Source organism: Dermacentor andersoni, chromosome 6 (assembly GCF_023375885.2).
Source record: "Dermacentor andersoni chromosome 6, qqDerAnde1_hic_scaffold, whole genome shotgun sequence".
NCBI classification, from domain to species: Eukaryota; Metazoa; Arthropoda; class Arachnida; order Ixodida; family Ixodidae; genus Dermacentor; species Dermacentor andersoni.
Window position 1 is genome coordinate 159,654,333 of NC_092819.1, and position 8,611 is coordinate 159,662,943.

The 8,611-nt window shown below is 42.6% G+C and overlaps 1 pseudogene; it reads right to left on the reverse strand.

The window, feature by feature from the left end:
- Positions 1–2,522: 2,522 nt before the first annotated feature.
- On the reverse strand, positions 2,523–8,408 carry LOC126526685 (uncharacterized; annotated as a pseudogene).
- Between the last annotated feature and the right edge of the window lie 203 nt (positions 8,409–8,611).

Consider the following 8,611-nt stretch of genomic DNA (forward strand, 5'->3'; position numbering starts at 1 on the left):
TTGACCTAGAGCTCAGCTATGTGAAAGGGGAAGTGTCTCCATCGCAAGCTCTCAGTGGCACTCCCCGTACTGCATGGGATTGTGCAAAAAAAAGTGGGGAGGTAATCACAGCTGGCTGCACATGTATGGCTGGCCGAGGTAAAGTCTGCAGCCACGTTGGAGCCGTTTTATGGAAAATTGATATGGCAGTTTGTCAAGGGTTGACAACCAAGACGTGCACTGACCAAACAGCAGCCTGTAACTCAGGCACAAAGCGAAATGTTCAGCCTGCTGTGCTTGAAGATATAGACTTTCATCTGGAGCAAGGCACTGTAGATCCTCAGCCTGCGGGGTGTTCAAGACCAACGTTCGTGCCACCAACAGAAGAAGACATACGAAAGCTGCATGAAGAGTCGCCATTTCCCGACCTTTTCACCATTCCTGGTACGTATTTCAGATGCTACACTACTGTCATATGATGCACTACTAGTGGGAATTTAATGAGTACATGAATGGCAGCACTTTGGTTTTATATAGGATAGGCATGGACAAAAAATTTTGCTTTCAGCCAAATTATGTGATCAGCAGTGATATGAAAGTATTAATCTGTTTATAAATTATTAGGAGCTTGCTGTGCACTTATACTCGTACTTACCATAAAAGTATTGACATTTTGTAATTGCAGGTGTTTATTGTAAACGCGACTATGATGAGAGAATGTGGATAGCTGAAATGTTTTTTGTTCCGCAAGCAGCGATAAAAGCCCAGTGTCTGGATGAAGCACTGCAATGCGTCTGCAATTTACCGCCTTCATCATAAGATAGCTTGTACTAAGCGGGGATTACATTTTTGATGCAGAGGAGGAAACTTGCTATCTCGGTGCTCCAGAAGTTTTGTTAAAGCAAAAGAGGTATTGAATATGTGTTGTGTGCTCTGTCATACAACGTTTCTGTTTTGCTGAGAACACTATTTTGGATAGACGAGTTTAATGGCCCTTGTGTGATGACTGGAATATATAATTTGAAATGGTCATCTTGTAATTGAGTGCACTGCATGGACAAGTGCAGCTACAATTTCGGTCTTTAAAGGGCAGCAATAACTTGGAAATGAAGCATAGAGCTGTTCAAACAACCACTACCTTATAGTAGCGTACCTTATTGGAAAATCAAATTTGTACATCAGGAAGCTGTGGCTCTGCAAAAAATTTTCAACGCTGTTGTGCGATATCCTTGATAAAATGAAATAACCTAAAAATGTGTCATTCCTTTGTATTGCTCCTTGTTAATCTGCACAGCATGGCACATTTGCCTAACTCACTAGTTAGTGTAGTGGTATTGACGGGATGACGTTGGTTGGTTACGTAGTACCATTATCTTTCACTGTTTTCATGCAGGTACACTCCTATACGAAACACTGAACGCGCCTCCACGGCAACAGCATCTTGCAGCGGATATTCTCGTGGACCGCAACACGCATAGTGACCACACAGGGGACAATGCTCCAAATGGCTGTGCATTGTGCTGTGCGTTTTATGATAGGTATGTAGCCTTATCTACAGCAGCTGCTGCTACTCTCAGCTTGAAGACTGCCAACCAGTCTTCCGAGCTGTGGATGGTTTCTCGCAGACTGCGCCTGACTGCGTCAAATGTGGCCAAAGTGCCAAAAAAGGAAACAACCGCAGGAAAAAAAGCTGCAACAAGAATGCTTTGCCCACTGTTCTCTGGCAATGCAGCCACAAAACATGGAAAACAAATGGAGCCAGTTGCCCGCGCGCAATTCTCGAAATAAACAGGTTTTTTAGTTAGAGAAGTGGGTACGTCAGTACACCAAAAGCTTCCGTGGCTTTCGGCTAGCCCTGATGGCATGATTGACAATCCAAATGCCATTGTTGAAATAAAATGCCCATATGTGCATGACATCACACAGCTAATTGGGCACGGAAAGTATGATGTCAGGCTGAGCCAGGACGGGACATTGTTCCTAGCTGAAAATGGGCCAAATGGCTATTACAGTCAGGTGCAACTTCAGTTGCTGTGCACTGAGAAGCCACTTTGCTTTTTTTATGTATGGAGCACTCAAAGTGATGTGCTCATTAATGTCCCTTTTGACCCTGCCTACATAGCCAAAAATATGCCACGGCTAAAGAAATTTTACTTTGCTGAATTGCTTCCACGCATGGTAGACATGCACAATGATAGAAGTCTAGATATACCTAACGAGTACTCAACAATTTGTCAAGTTTAAAACCATGCCAAATAAATAAATATGAGTGTAAGTACTTTTTAATACTGCACTGGAGGTGGAGTACTTGAAAAAGAGCATGGGGCATAGGAAATGTTGCAAATGATACAGCCATGGAGATTCGCAATCCACTTCCACTGTGCTCTTCTATCTCATTCAACACTTTTGCTGCACCACAGAGTACAAGAATAGGATGCAAAGGTATAACATAAAACCAATGCAAGCAAGTCTGTTTATTTTCCTAAGTAATTGGCTTCTTGATCAATTCGGACTTCATGTTGCAGAGTACCATGTTGCTAATGCTTTTCTTTGACCGTATGGGAAGTGCTTGCTTAAAGATCCTGTAAGTCTTAATCCTGTTTATTGCACGCTAGACATGAATTCGAACAGATGCAATGCGTCTTGTGCTCGTCACCTCTTTGTCACTCAGTTGTGGTTTTCCTGAAATTGTAATGCAGAAGTTAGCACTTATGCAGCATGCCCAAGGATCAGTGTTCTCAATTTTTTTAGAATCAGTGTATGATAGTTTTATACATGCGCTCATTTTTATGCACGAGTGATCTTGCAGAAAGGGGCCCACAGACTCAGAAGCATGAGGAAGACCTACTATTGTTTCCTTCTCTCCGCATAGTGTCTCTAAAGTATTTGATGTAGTAGTTCTGCGGAAACCCACAAGGTGGATAGAAGTAATGAATAAAGGGAAAATCAGGCATCCACCTGTTCGTAGCAATTGCTACAAAGGAAACCCATACGGGTTCCTCGCAAGAAAAGCCACATAGTTGAAAAAAAATTCGTCCTGGTCCGGGACGAATTTTTCTGCAACTATGAGGCTTTTCTTTCAAGGAACCTGTATGGGTTTCCTTTATAGCAATTGCTACGAACGGGTGGATGTCTGATTTTTCCTTTATTCATTGTTTCTAAAGTAATAAGTAAACAGTCCATCTTTCCTTCAAGGTAGCCCATGTAGCCTAGCTTCGAAGTCGACTTTCACTGCTCCTTTCTACAAAACCCTAAGCTCACCTTTAAAATGCTGTCGGGCAAGAGGCTAGAACGTCTTAGTCTCAGCAATGTGGATGCCACACTGTCGCTGTTTTCACATACATGCCATGCAGCATCAATTCACTGAGAAAACTAAACACGTTCTGCTTGCTGTGCTTATGAAGTGATGTTTCATCATTACTCTTCAAATAAACAAGTGGTTCTAGTCTGCATTCAGGTCAACAGCTTAAATGAAACTATGCCATGATGAAGCACAAAAAAGGCATTTTAGGTGTCAAAGCTAAAATATGCAGAAAAATCTAACGAGGCACTTATAGGTCTTCTAAATGTTTGAATAAAATGGTGCCACACCCTTAAGCTGTATATTAGCTAAGTAGGCAGGGTAGAGACGGCGGGGAAAAAATATGAATTTTTCCTGAACGTCCAGGCTCTAGTGATTACTTAAGCGCCTGGAATCCATTACACTATATTCAAGGCTTTGTCCTATTTTCTTAAAATTTAGTGGCATGTGTACTGGTACCAAAATACCACATCCTGTTATTGTGGTGTTACATATTGCGCCAATACAGAAAGCTAAAAACAAATTTCTTGACATATTTTTACTAAAACCTTAAACAGCACAATATAGCATGTAAGAGGTACAAAACAAGCGACACACATTATAATACATAGGTAAGCTTCAGTTTCCTTGTGCACTAAGGCTGCAGCTGCTTCGTGCAATTCTAGTAAACACATGCATATGTATAGTATTAAAGCCGTAACCATTCACGTCAAGAGTTCTGAAAAAATGGCAGGTCAGCTTATCATTATAAGGTACAGTACTTGCAGTCTCAGACGATAAAGGACCCTGAAGCAAAGAAAACATGCTCCTAGCTTTCTGCGCCATCTTTGTTAGGCCCCACCTTAAACCGCAATGCTTTGCACTTTTACTAACACCGCTTCATTCCACCCAGCAAAGCACTAGAGCTCTAATTAACAGCACCACAACAATGATAAATAAGAACCCCATACCTTTCGTAAATGCCGGTGTGTTCAATCGAACGCCTTGTAGTTGCATCTCATCTGTGAGGGCGAAACCCCTGTCTGTCATGACAACATCGCCATGTACCAGGTAGTCGCTGATGCCACTGCTGTTGGCAATGAATTTGTCCGAGGCATGCCCTCCATAAGCTTTGGACACAAACATTATAAACCCATTTGGGGCAATTGCTACAAGAAACTTCACGGTATTGTGTGCTTTGTAGCTGCTGAATGTTTGTGCCCTGGCCATTAGCTTTTTGGCTACAAAAACACCTCTGTGCAATCAAGAATACACGTGGTGTCGTCATGCTTATTTTCAATGAAGGAATCTGGCATGCTGTTTTGAATGTGGGATTTTGGCAGCCAGATTACAACCTTCTTCATGATCTTGCAGAGCAGGCTGAGTATGTATGACACGTGGTTGCTAACACTTGACACAGAGATTTGAAAACTCCGTGCAAGGTGTCCTCCAAGGCGAAGCCTCATGAGGCACAGTAATAACTGGTCAGCACGTGTTAGAACACTTGGCTTCGTTGCCAGGACTGAAACTGCTCTTACGAGTCTCTCAAACACGGTCTGGGATTGACCAGTGTAAAATAAGATGTCGTCACTTGATAGCGATTTAGCAAATTATCTCCCTTTGAACCCAATGGGGAGGTGCTGGACATATGTGTGGTCTTCATATGAATTGTCCTCCCACTGTGTCCATCGGTCGCACATTTGCACCTGTGGGCAAAAGTACATAAGCATTCAGAACCCTGCAGGCTTATTATGTTGAGTACATGGTTAGTATGAACCACATAAGTAAGTACTGGCAGATGGATATCAATCTAAAAAAGTCCGTTCTATTATCTATAACCAGAAAAAAAGCACATCAGCGTTCCAGTACACCCTGAACAACATTCCTCTTGCATCTGTTCATGAGCTTAAGTACCTTGGCGTGACACTAACATCTGACTTCAGGTGGGATTCTCACGTTAACAATATCACATCAACCGCAATAAGACTGCTATTCTTCATTAACAGACGCCTTAAACTAGCACCATCTGAAACAAAGTTACTCGCATATAAAACACTTATAAGACCGGTTCTAGAGTACGCCAACACCGTTTTGTTCCCGTTTATAACAAGATGATTAAAAAACTTGAAGGGGTACAGCGAAAAGAGCTGAGATACATATATAATAAACATTCCATCACAGACTCACCAACAGCATTGCTGAAATGGGCAGAACTTCTAACCATGGACAACAGAGCCAAGCTGGCTAGACTAAAAATCATGTATCAGTTAATACACAATCAACTCAAACTGCCTATTATGAAATACATATCAACGTCCTCAAATAGATTAACTCGTCATAAACTCGCACACACATTGGGCGAATTCTCATTCCGCACTGATATTTTCAAATACTCATTTTTTCCAAGGGTGACACGCGAATGGAATAATCTTAACACTGACAGCTCACCCTTAGATACGTTTGGTACCCTGATTACGGATCAACTATACGTATAGCAGCAATAATTCTTTTCATTATTTACGTAGTTCCTTGTTGCCTTGTTATTTTAACGGTGTTTGTGCTTGAGTATAATTACGGCAATGATGCAATATATTTCTTGTTGGCATTATTGTAACCTTGATTGTTGCTGGCTGTTACTACCTCAATACTGACCCTGTAACTGGTTTCTGCAACTATAATTATTGTCGTCATATCCTCTTCGTTCTTGTTATTCCCTTGTATAATCATGTAATCAAATTGTTATATGCCCAAATTCCTTATTGTATAAGATTTAGTATGTAACACCTTATACCAGGTTCCTATGTATCACGTACAGCCCTTCCTGTTACAATCCGTGATGGGATTCACAATATCAATAAATAAATGAAATAAGTAAGCATCAACTCCAAAATATAAAGGTATTTGTCCCCATAGAATAGGTTTTGCTACGATGCAGATTTTACTCTCAGTGGATATCACACTATTATGCATCTGCAGATTATAGACACTTCACATTTGTACGCAAGCATGTTTGTTTTGCACCTGGCGTAGAAGGCAAGGTGCAAAAGCTTGTTCCTGGCACAGCAAAATCTGCATGTGCTGTTTGCTTATGCCTAGAAGTACAGCTTGGCCCGTGTTTAGAAGAAGCAATACATTTTTATGCCAGCATCGAATTTACCGCCGTAGCAAGCTTGGCAGTGTGTGCCTGCAGCTTATGAAACAGGCTTCTTTAGCTCCGTACTTTGTGCCTAAACAGTACTTAGGCGCTGCTTGAGCCTACCAGAGCTGGAGCACTCTCAAAACTGCTGGCCGTGCACTTGTGTGTTCCCTTAGAACAATGGACACAGCTACAAGGTTAACTATTCTTAAAGGAAACACAGAGTGCAAGCTTAAGCTCGGTGGACAGTCATGTGCTGGCACCACAATCACAACTCGCACAAAGACTGAGAAATGCAGATAGCACATCCTGTGCACTCCCTCCCAGTGGGCACATTGCTGTAAGCATCACCGAACCAAACAACACTCTGAAATATGGATTGTGTGAAGCAACAGCTTCAGAGTCTGTGTAAATTGTTTTGTTTCGCAACCACTTACGCACACAAATCAACAGCAATGACTACTTTAAAACATCCATGGTATGCAAAAAAAAAACAAGCACCTAACTGATCAGCCTATTGTGGCCCTTGCTCACATTTTGAAAGAATATATGCCTGTACTTCCAATTTAGTTTTGCCATTCCTACAATGTAAACATACATCTTGCCACAAGTAATCATAATCGTGCATTTTCAGAATGATTTCTGACCACAGTTGCTTACATGCCTGACTTCCTGACACTGTTATGTGTAGTGTACTTGACCGTTCTACGAAGGCAGATATATTAATTTTGCTGAAGGCTATAAAGATTGCATATGGCAGGTGACTGCGGTCGGCACTGGTCTTTGGGACCAGCATCGACTGGAATGACCTGCCTACATTGCAGCCCCTGCATTCTTCAAATGTGCAATTGTAGAAATTTTGTAATAAAGTGCACCTGCTTCGTTACTTTTCTGTGAATTCCTAGAACTAATCCTGTATTTTTTACTCTTGGAATGTATTCTCGCCCCTCCCCTCTGCAATGTACAATTATGTATCTTGAGGGTATCACAAATAAATAAATACTGTTTATCTGCTTTTCTTTACTTTTCTACTGTTTTACAAACTCCCACTACTCCCTGTAGCTCTTCGCAGCCTTGAGGGTACTTGAATAAATAATTACATAGACATACCAGTGCTGCAGCATTTCGACTGTTCGATTTTGACTGTTCACCACCTGTGTGCTGCAAGTCTTGCTGCTCACTGCCAGTGTCCTGCTCCCCAGAATTACTGCCTGTGTCTTGCTGCTCCCTGCTGGCGTCCTGCTCCCCAGAAGGAGCAGCGTGAACTGCCTCATGATTCTGTAGTAAAACAAAAAGAGTGCTTTTAATTGCAGTGCTCCCACTTGAACGTGGTGCTGCAGTTGCAAATATAGCACATTTAGTGCTAAATACGCACACGTGTGCCCACCTTTATGGGATAAAGCTGTACGATGGCCTTGGCAGCAGCGATTGCAGCATTTTCATCTTGTTCCTGAAACAAGTATATTTAGACGTGACATACACACTGTGTGTGTGTGTGTGCGTGCAATAAAAGTAAGACATGCAAACATCCAAAGGACAGGGAAGGTCCCTGATAATGCTAAATAATATATCGAAGCGCTGAACAGCAGTGGTGAGGGCAGTGATTTGTGAGTGAAACCTCGTCGCCAGCGAAGCCTGCTGTGTCGTACGCACCTAAGTGCAGCGTACGCCCGCAGTACCTGCAAGATAACTACAACTGCGCAATTATCTTATCAGCCATCGGCACGGTTGGGTGAGCGGCAGCTTTTTAGTGACCGCCTCCGTGTCGCAGCTAGCTCTCTGGAGATAGGAAATACAGTTGTAAACGCGCGAACACACTGCAACGTAGCGAAGAGATCATTCTCTTAAAACGCTAACCCATATGTTGGTTTAGTCGCAGAAGCTCTGCGCTAGTCACTAGCACGAAAGTAGCTTTCCCTCTTAAGAGCAATGTGTTCTCTTGAACTTCGAGGATGCATACCTTCATAGAAGCGGCTGCACAGAGCAGACGCAGACCTTCGCTGGAGGCGTCATCCTGTAAGCGCGCGATAAGAAAACGTTACCTCGCGCAATTACGGTGTTTCGGGCATTGCACAGCTCTCGTGGACCAGAAAAAAAGAAAAAAAAAAGAGTCGCACCTTTTCCCCGGAAGCGTCTTCCAGAAAATTGGTATCCCCCGTGTCGAGATGGAGGCTACATGCCAGCGACGTCGGTGGTAGGTTCTCGGCAGTCCTCTG